The sequence below is a fragment of the Chrysochloris asiatica genome, unplaced genomic scaffold (genome assembly GCF_000296735.1).
Source record: "Chrysochloris asiatica unplaced genomic scaffold, ChrAsi1.0 scaffold00288, whole genome shotgun sequence".
Taxonomy (NCBI): domain Eukaryota; kingdom Metazoa; phylum Chordata; class Mammalia; order Afrosoricida; family Chrysochloridae; genus Chrysochloris; species Chrysochloris asiatica.
Window position 1 is genome coordinate 1,472,124 of NW_006408806.1, and position 11,103 is coordinate 1,483,226.

Below are 11,103 nucleotides of genomic sequence, written 5' to 3' on the forward strand. Positions count from 1 at the left end.
ACTGATTAAATTTATTGAATATTTACTCTGTGCCAAGTACTTGACGTATTTTATTTTATCCTCAGAGAAATTCTGCTAGGTAGTTGTTAATGTCACACTTTTATGGGCAGCTAACTAGGCTTTGAGATATAAAGTGATTTCCCCACATCTTGTTGTTGATAAGTGTCATCAAATCAGTTCTGACTCATAACAACACTATAGGGTTTCTGAGGAGCGGCTGGTGGATTTGCACTGCCGGCCTTGCAGTTGGCAGTTCAATGCATATCCTACAGTGCCACACCAGGAGGACCAGGATTCAAATATATATATATCTTAATTTAAATAACCTACTCTAGGCTGTCCAGTGTTGATGCTATAGTACTATACCAAGAGTCCTAAGGCTTACTTCCTTGTACTCATCTCATGCATCCAATTACCCATAAAGACCTATGAGTCATCTTGCTAGAAACTTCTAAGTAGATTATGTATTTGCCCCTTGACACCACTTCCACTTCCATGAGCACTTTTAACTTTGGCCTGGACTTCAGCAATGATCTCATAACTGATCTCCCTGTCTCAGCCTTGTTTCATCCTTTTATCCATTTGTCTACCACTTATATGTCAGTTTGTTGTACTGTTGTGGCTTGTGTGTTAATGTGATGCTGGAAGCTATGCCACTGATATTTTAAATACCAGCAGGGTCATCCATTGTGGACAGGTTTCAGCAGTGCTGCCAGACTAAGATAGATTAGGAAGAGGGAGAGGGTTAGCCACTGAAAACCTTATGGATATCTGCAGAACATTGTCAGATGCAATATAGTGCAGGAAGATGAGCCTCTGAGCCTCTCAGGTTAAAAGGTTTTCAAAATACCACTGGGGAAGAGCTGCCTCCTCAGAGTAGAGTTGACCTTAATGATGTGAATGGAACAAAGCTTTAGGACCTTCATTTGCTGTTGGGGCACAACTCAAAATGAGAAGAAACAGCTGCAAACATCCATTAATAATCAGGACATGGAATGTACAAACTATAATCTAGGAAAATTGGTAGTAGTTGAAATGGAATGCATAGAGATCCTAGGCATTAGTGAGCTGAAATGAACTTCTATTGGCCATTTTGAATCTGAAAATCATATGGTTTACTATGTTGGGAATGACAAATTGAAGAAGAATGGCATCACATTCATTGTCACAAAGAACATTTCACAATCTATCTGTGCAATGCTGTCTGTGATGGAAGAATATCCATAACCTACAAACAAGACCTGTTAATATAACTGCTATTCAAATTTACACACCAACCACTAAAACTGCGGTGATAAAATTGAAGAATTCTACCAACTTCTTCAGCCTGAACTGGATCAAGCATGCAATCAAGATGCAGAGATAATTAGTGGTGATTGGGATGTGAAACTTGGAAACAAAGAGGTTCAAAAGTTGGAAACTATGGCCTTGGTGATAGAAAAGATGCTGGAGATTGAAAGATAGAATTTTGCAAGACAAACTTACTTATTACAAATACCTTTTTTCAACATCATAAAAGTTGAATATAAATGTGTACCTTACCAGATGGAATAAACAAAAATTGAATTGACTATATCTTTGGGAAGAGACAATGGAGACACTCAATATCATCAGCCAAAACAAGGCCAGGGACTGACTGTGGAACAGACCATCAATTGCTCATATACAAGTTCAGGCTGAAGCTGAAGAAAATCAAATCAGGTCCATCAGAACCTAAATGTGACCTTGAATATATCCACCTAAACTTAGAGACCATCTCAAGAACAAATTTGATGCGTTAAACACCAATGACTGGAGACCAGAAGAACTGTGGGATAACAACAAAAACATCATACTGTACTCAACCTTGAAATAACAGGGCTCTGTGATACAGGGATCAAGACAATCTGAATGGGTAAAAGAGGGTAAACAATGTAAAGGTTCTTGACTGTCATAGATATTGGTTTCCCTTGCCTACTATTGTAAAACAGACATCTGAGTCAGATAGAAAGGAATATCGGAAAACATGATTACAGAAAGCATGTAAGCCTGTCTTAGAACTAAAACTGATTGGAATACCTAAAAGGATTTCTAGGACTTGCCCAGTGAAATGTGATTATTGTTGAGCCTTTGTAGAGTTTAGGACCTTAGGTGGAATCCTGAGTCCCATTCAGAACCTTTCAGACATTCCCATTCAAAAGGCATGCAGACCAACCAGGAATGGCCAGAGGAACAGAAGATACTTCTTGAAAGAAAGACCAGCAGTAGAAAAAAAAACAACAACAGGAGTCTATTTGGTTGTTACACCCGGGAGCCATAAGGCAGTCATCAAGCCCCTTCAAGACAAAACCCCTTCTAAGACTGTAACTCAAAGGGAGCACACAAGCTCGCTGGTGAACACGTTGGTCTACTTGTGAGTGGAAGTTGGGGAAAGGCAATAATGAAGACATGGGCTGAATTCGACCGTGGTCCATAGATTCCTGTCGACCTTGAGATGAGCGAGAGATGAGAGAAAGGGTTGGTTGGTCCTAAGTTTTAGGAGACTTGGGAACTCCTGAGCCCGTGAACACTGACCTGGCCACTGGGGGTTAGAGCTGACTATGAAGCATCCAGCTCATATAAAGTGGGGGAAGGTGTGCAAGAACAACCAAGCTTGCAGATAGTACTGTTTTGGCATAGCTTGATGATCAGAATTTGACTAGAAGTAGATAAAGAAATTTGATACAGGAAGCAAGTGTAAACTGCTACAATTTGATGAACTTGACCTTTACTTATGGATGTAGTAACTCAAAATATCAACCGAGAGGGACAGACTCCTCATATCACAGATCAAGTCTTATCTCCTCAGTACAGAAGGTTGATAGGGATGGGCAATTTAGACATTGGCTATCTAAAATGGGGTGGGTGAAGGCTATAAAGGCAAGAAGTGGCTGGCTTACAAGTTTTCAAGCAAGAGTTTAGTATTAGATCAAGGGGGAAGAGGTAGAAACCCCATGGAATAGTTTTCATCGTGTCTAGATGAGTATGGTGAAAGGAGATGGGGATAGATATTTTTTATCCAATAGTGAGAAATTGTTATCATGACTAATTGCACTAGTCACAACCACAAAGGTAGAAGTTATGGAACAAAAAGGAGGGAGTGGTTAATCTTGCATTCGAGGAACAGAGGACCCTAAGACCATCAAGAGGGACGAACAGGAATGGACCATAAGATCCTAACCAGAGAAGCAGTGACACCAGAGATGGAGGCAAAGGTGATGGCATGAAGAGATAGAATAGCTGAAGACTCTAAACTCATGAAAATAGAAAGGCTGAGTGTTGGCAGGCAGGAGTCTGGCTTGCAAAATGTGCCCTTTGGTGGTTTAAATGATTGCATATCCCTGTGTGTTTTTTGTGTACTTCCAGGGAGAAAGGAGAGGGAATAGAGGCCAATACTACGGGCCAATGTACATAGAGGGGATTGTAATCATTGAAATAAAGCAAAGTGTGATTGGTTGAGGGTAAAACTGACTTTCTGCAATGTAAACTATCACTTAATTCATAATAAAATCTTTTTAAAAAATCATATAGGAATAAAGCAAAAGGTCATTAAAAATACAGGAAAGAAAGAAAAGACAAAAATGGATGTCAGTTGGACATTGGCTACCCAAAATGGGGGCACTATAAAGGCAAGAAGTGACTGCCTTACAAGCTTTCAAGAGGGAACCTAGATTCAGAGGGTGTGAAGGAAGGTAGAATCTCCACTGAGTAGTATCGAATCTGTCTAGGCGGGGCTGATGAAATTAAATGTGGATGGGTCTCTTGTGATACAATAGTGAATAATTGTTATCAGTACTGATTGTGAGAGTTGGAAATGCAAAGGTAGACGTTTTGTAGCAAGGAGGGGAGTGATTAACTTTTCAGTCTAGGAGCAGAGGTCTCTGGGACCATCAAGGGAGAAGAGTGAAGAGCGGGACCCTACCCAGAGAAGCAGTGATGCCAGAAATGGAGGCAGAGACGGTGATGTGGCGAGATGGAGCAGCTGTGGGCTTTAGACACAGAGAGGTAGAGGGACTGTGTGCTGACAACTGGGGATGATGCATGGAGGGGATTGTAACCACGGCAATGAAACAATATACAATAGGATGAATGTAAAACTAATGTTCTCCCATGTAAACTATCAGACAATTCACAATAAAACATTTTTTAAAAATGGATGTCAGAAAAGACTCTAAAACTTGCTCTTGATCATCAAGAGGCTAAAGCAATTGAAAAAATGAAGAATTTTTTAGTAGAAAATTTCTAAGGACAGCTTGAGAAGACAAAATTTCTAAGGACAGCTTGAGAAAACAAAGTCAAGTATTGTAATGAAATGTGCAAAGACCTGAATCAGAAAACAAAAAGGGAAGAACATGCTCAGTGTTTCTCAAACTAAAAGAAATGAAGAAGAAATTCAAGCCTCGGGTTGCAATATTGAAGGACTTAATGGTCAATACATTGAATGATGTACCAAGCATCAAAAGCAGATGGAAGGGATAGTCAGAGTCATTGTACAAAAAAAAAATTGGTTGATGCTCAGATATTTCAAGAGGTAGCATATGGTCAAGAGCCAGCAGTATTGAAGTAAGATGCACAAACTGCACTGAAGTAATTGAGGAACGCAAGGCTCCAGGAATTGACAGAATACAAATTGCAATGTTTTGATGCTAAGAAATTTGGAAGAGTACAACTGGTCATCTGACAGGAAAATATCCATATATGTGCCCATTCCAAACAACGGTGACCCAACAGAATGTAGAAATCATCAAACAATATCATTAATATCACCTGCAATTAAAATTTTGCCAAAGATAATTCCAAAATAGTTGCAGCAATATATCAACAGAGAGCTGTCAGAAATACAGTCTGGATCCCAAAGAGGAAGTAGCATAATGGATATGATTTCTGACAACAGATGGACGCTAGTTGAAAGCAGGGAATACCAGAAAGATGCTTATTTGTGCTTTATTGACTATGCAAAGACATTTGTCTGTATGGATCATAACACTGCAAAGAATGGATATTTCAGAACACTTCATTGTGTTTATGAGAAACCTGTAGAGACAAGAGGCAGTTGTTCAAACAGGACAAGATTTATCTGACTAGTTTAAAAATCAGGAAAGGCATGCATTAGGGCTGTATCTTTTTGCCATACTTGTTCAATCTATATGCTGAGCAAAAAATCAGACAAACTGGGTTATATGATGAAGAACATGGCAGGAGGATTGTAGCCTGTGATATGCAGATGAAACAACTTTGCTTGCTGGAATAGAAGAGGATTTAAAATCTTGATGAAGATCAAAGACTACAATCTTTGGTATGGATTGCACATATATGTAAAGAAAAGGAAAATTCTTACAATTAGACTAATAAAGAACATCATGAGAAACAGAAAAAAGATAGAGGTTGTCAAAAACTTCATTTTGTTTGTATCCACAATCAACAATCATGGAAGCAGCAGTCAAGAAATCAGACAATGTATAGTACATTAGGCAAATATGCTGCAAAAGACCTCTTTGAAGAGTTCAAGAGCAAAGATGTCAGTTTGAGGACTAAGGTGCTTCTGACCCAAGTCAGTCATTTCAATCATTTCATATGCATGTGAAAGCTGGGTTATGAATAAGGAACATCATAGAAGAATCAATGCATTTGAATTATGGTACTGGTGAAGATTTTTGAAAGTGCCATGAACTGCCAGAAGAACAAACAAATTTGTGTTGGAAGAAGTACAACCAGAATGATCCTTAGAAGCCAGGATGGTAAAACTTTCTCTCTTGTTCTTTGGACATGTTGTTATGAGTTATCAGTCCTTGGAGAAGGATATCATACTTGACAAAGTGGAGTGGCAATAAAAAAGAGAAAGACACTCAATGAGATGGATTGACACAGTGACAGCAAAAATGGGCTCAAACATAACAATTGTGAAGGTGTCACAGTGTTTCATTCTGTTGTGCATGGGTCGCTGTGAGTCAGAGCTGACTCAATGACACCTAACAACAACATCCATTATTCATTCTATGGACAGGCTGATCTTACTGAAATGTCATATTGATCTTACTTTTCCTCTGTTTAAAATTCTTAATGGTTCTCTTAATAAAATCCAAACTCCTTTACATAGAAAATCCAGTCTGCCTCCCACTCCCTACTTCTTCTCCTGTCTCATTGCTCACTGTTTCTCTCCTTGAATTTTATGATTCAGAAATATAGAACTATTTTTCCTTTCCCTAACTGTCCTTGCTATTCTATCTGCTTAGGCATTCTTCCAAGCTATCGAGGTATTACCCACACACACATCATCTGATGTTTCTTACTCATCCTTTTGGGCTCAGATTAAATGTTGCCTTTCTCCAGAAAGCTTTTCCAACAAGGTTAGTTGTTTCTCCCATATGCTGCCATCATTCTGTATTTCCTGTCATTTTAATGGTCTCTTAACTTGCCTGAATCTTACCCTGATTATTAACCTTATAAAAATGAGGGACATTTCTCATTTACTAAGAATTGTATCTCTAAATCTATTGCAGCTTCTGACACATAATTAGTGCTCAGTTACTAATGAGTAGAATGAAATAATAGGTAAAATATCCCAGGATTAAAGTATAAATTAGAGGATCAAAGAATTCTGATTTATTTTCTTTTTCTTCACTTCATCATTGGAAAAATCAGAAAGAGACCAAAATTCCTGGATTATTTCATTTAGTGACCATGTGTAATAAGTAGTGGTTGTCTCCCTAATATCCTTCCCCACAGCTGGGTAGTAACTCTCACTTTAGGTGAAACTGACCCCCTCCTCACCCAATCCTGGAGTTCTGGTATGGCACTACATAAGCAATGGACCCCAAGGTCAGTTTGTACTGCAAGGTCAGCAGTTCGAATCCACCAGTCACTCGTCAGAAACCCTACACAGTGTCACTATGTGTCAAAAACCAACAACAGCACTAAAATGACAAAAACCCACCCAATCCCAATTTCATGCACAATGTAAATCAATAATTCTTCCTCGATACCTAAGAGATAAGTTCAGGAATGAGTACCAAACATAGATCTAAGTCAAAGACATTGCCCTGAACTAAAGTATGAGCCCATCAGAAAGATGCTCCAAACCTTTGTTGAATGGTTGTCAGAAGCAAGGACCTCACTCCATACATATTGATAGCAGCCAAATATAGCCCTGCTGGGAGCTAAACTAAGGACAAACTCAACTTAAGATATGTTGGGAGAGACAGTTCTACAGGGCTGTCTAGCACTCTTATATGTCTTTTGGGTATGTCAAAGTGGAAAACTCTGAGTGTTCTTATCTTGAGTCATTTCTTAAGGTTGTGTTTGTAACAAGCAATCTTGAGGGTTTAGGTGACATTTCCATTTGGTAACTGTTTACTAAAAAAACTAATGTAATCTCCAAGCTCAGTGCTACTAAAATAGTAGCAAAATAACTTAGTAGCTTGCAATGAGTGTAAAAGGAAATCCCCTATTCAACAGGGTGAAACTAAGATACTAGTACAGATGTGGAACCAGAGACCTAATCAAACAGCACATTGTTGTTGTTGTTGTTATGTGCCATGGAGTCAGTTCCAACTCATAGTGACCCTGTACAAGGTTTCCGAGGCTGTAAATCTTTATGGGAGCAGAAAGCCTCATCGTTCTCCCGCAGAACAGCTGGTAGTTTCAAACTGCTGACCTTGCAGTTCGCAGCCCGATTCGTAACCACTACGCTGCCAGAGCTCCTTAAATGGCACATAAGTCTTCATTATTATTTTATTTGAGATGTAAGAATAGAATCAACATTTTTAAGTAAGTTTTTTCTGAAGAAAAAATATGAGAGTAAGTAGTTTTGAACATGATTTTCTAGGACTAATCCTACTTTAGGAGTCCTGGTGTGTCACTGTGGGATAAAGAAGTGGACCACAAGATCAGTGGTTCAAGCTCACCAGCTGCTGCATGGAAACCCTATACAGGATCGCTGTGTGTCGGAACCGACTGACAGCACTTAAAAACAACAAAAATTCTACTGTAATTCCTTTTAAATGATTTAATATTTTAATTTTACAGCACAATTTACAGACGATTTTATACCACAGTTCATTGATTTACTCAATTATTCACTCAGCAAATAATAGCTTTCCTCCATTTTGACAGGTCAGTAAGGTTTCTGGGCTTAAAAAAAAACTGAGACAAAACATTATGATGTAAAAATGTTCTATAATCTTTTCACATTATGATCCTGGTGGGAGCTGAGTGGCTCTGTAGGATAGGCACTGGACTTGGAACCATGAAGTCAGCAGCTGTTCTGTGAGAGAATGATGAGGCTTTTTGCTGTAATGATTTACAGTCTCAGAAACCCTACACAGGGTCACTGGAAGTCAGAATCTACTCCACGGCTTTGAGTGGGTGGCTGGTACCTGTGTCTAATTCATGAGGTTCAAGCTCACCAGACGCTCCTCAGAAACCCTTTGCAGGGTCGCTAAGGGTTGGCACCAACTCGATGGCACTTAATAATGACAACAATGTAATTTGTCACACACAAAAATACTATCTGGATTTTCCTTTCTTGAACTGGTGTAATGATTTTTTTTCTCCTAGCTGTCCCAAACTCTGACAGTCACTTTCATTATTAATGAAATTGTTGTTGTTATCCAGTCAGTTCTGACTCATGGCGACTCTGCATTCAGGGGTGGGGAACATCTGACCCTCAAGCTATATAAAGCCAGTGAAATCATTTGGTGGTCAGAACCAGCCAAGGCAAATGCAGTTCCAGCCATCACATTATGGGTGAATTAAATAAAAATTTTTAAGTTTATACTTTTGTATGACCTACAACTGGTATTATAAATTTTGGCAGAAAAAGTTTCCCCACCTTTGCAAATCTTTATGGGAGCAGAAAGCCTCATCTTTTTCCCACAGAACAGCTGGTGGACTCAAACTTTCAATCTTGTGGTTAGCAATCCAGTTTATCCTACAAAGCTACTTCTCCCCATTAATGAAATAATCGTGGGTTTTGTTTTGTTTTATTTATTTATTTTGAGAAAAATGAAGCAGTATAGGAAAAGAATAAAGATTTAGACATACCAGAAATACGTAAAATTTAGAGTTGCTAAATAACTAATAATGACACCAATTTCTAAGCCAAACCTATTTCTTCACTTCCTTTTGGGTCATCATTCACTCCTGCTTATTAAAAGACCTTTAGAAATAAAACTAACAGTCATCTTACATTAGATAATATATTTATATGCATTGAATTTGAAGGAAACACAAAATGAAAACCACATGGAATAAAGGTTCCTAAGAATATACCAGTGGATCATGACAAGCTATGAACAACGTTGTGAAGTATGAGCATTCCTGAACACTTAATTGTGCTCATGAGGAATCTGTACATGGACCAAGAGGTAGTTGTTCAAACAGAGCAAGGGAACACTGAATGGTTTAAAATTAAGAAAGGTGTGTGACAGGGTTGTATTCTTTCACCATACTTATTCAACCTGTATGCTGAGCAAATAATCCAAGAAGCTGGGTTATATGAAGAAAAACATGGCATATGCAGATGATACAACTTTGCTTGCTGAAAGTGAAGAGGACTTAAAATATTTACTGATGAAGATCAAAGAGCACAACCTTTGGTATGGATTGCATCTCGATGTAAAGAAAACAAAAATCCTCACCACTGGTCCAATAAACAATGTTCTTATCAACAGAGAAAAGATTGAAGTTGTCAAGGGCTTCATTCTTCTTGGATCAACTATCAACACTCATGGAAGCAGCTGTGAAGAAATCAAATGACATATTGCATTAGGCAAATCTGCTGCACAAGAAATTTTTAAAGTGTTGAAGAGCAAAGATGTCACCTTGAGGACTAAGAAGTGCCTGACCCAAGCCATGGTATTTTCAATAACCTCATAAGCATGTGAAAGCTGGACAGCAAATAAGAAAGACCATAGAAGAATTGATGCTTTTGAGTTATGTTGTTGGAGGAGAATATTGAAAGTGCCATGGGCTGCCAAAAGAACCAACATCTGTGTTGGAAGAAGTACAGCCAGAGAGCTCCTTGGAGGCCAAGATGACCAAATTTCGCCTCTCATACTTCGGACATACTGTCAGAAGGAACCAGTCACTGGAGAAGAATATCATTTTTGGTAAGGTGGAGGGTCAGAGAAAAAGAGGAAGATCCACAGCAAGATGGATTGGCAAAGTGGCAGCATCTATGGGCTCAAGCGTGGCAACAATTGTGAGGTTGGCCCAGGACCGGTCAGTGTTTCATTCTGTTGTACATAGGGTGGCGATGAGTCGGTACCAACTCAATGGCACCTAATAACAACAACAAGAATATACAAAAATTAGAAGTTTTATTTATGAAGGTCTGTCTATTTGTATGTGCTTATTTTAGGACAAGATTCTTGGTGTGGCGCTGTAGGATCAGCACTGGAGTTCAAACCACAACGTTGGTGGTTCAAACTCACCAGAAGCTCCTCAGAAACCCCATCCTGGTGGTTCAGGTTGAATGCTTAGCCTCAGTGCCACACGAGGATTCCTAAATAAATATATGAGAAAAATGGTTTTAGACATTTGGTTATTCCAAAAGACTAGAGGGCATTTTCTCTAACTTCAAAGAATGAAATGATAGTTTTATGACTCATGAAGTCTACTGACTTTAGTTTTGATAATTTATTTTACTAATAAATACTACATGTTTTACATTAGGTAGTACTGGATTGTCTGAAGCATCAGAAATGAGAAAGATAACTTTTCAGGAAAACTGTAAGGTAATGGCAATGAAATATTGCGGGTAGAATTTGACCCATTTTTTCCCTTGGGCAACAGGTTACCTTTACTTGGAACTTTCACTATAAAAACAGTGTTAAAATTTGGAGTTTTTCAAAGAGTACATTTTCGCATTGTTTTATCTTACCTACCTGAGAAAGGAAACTAACATCAATAGACATAAAAGTATGTATATGAGAAGATAAGGAAAACAAAATCTTTTAAAATGATGTCTTGTTAGAATTAGTTGTAGACAACAATTTTATCTTAACAAATGTGTGTCTGTATGAATATATATATATATATAGAGAGAGAGAGAGAGAGAGAGAGTTAATCCACAAAAAGGAGAAT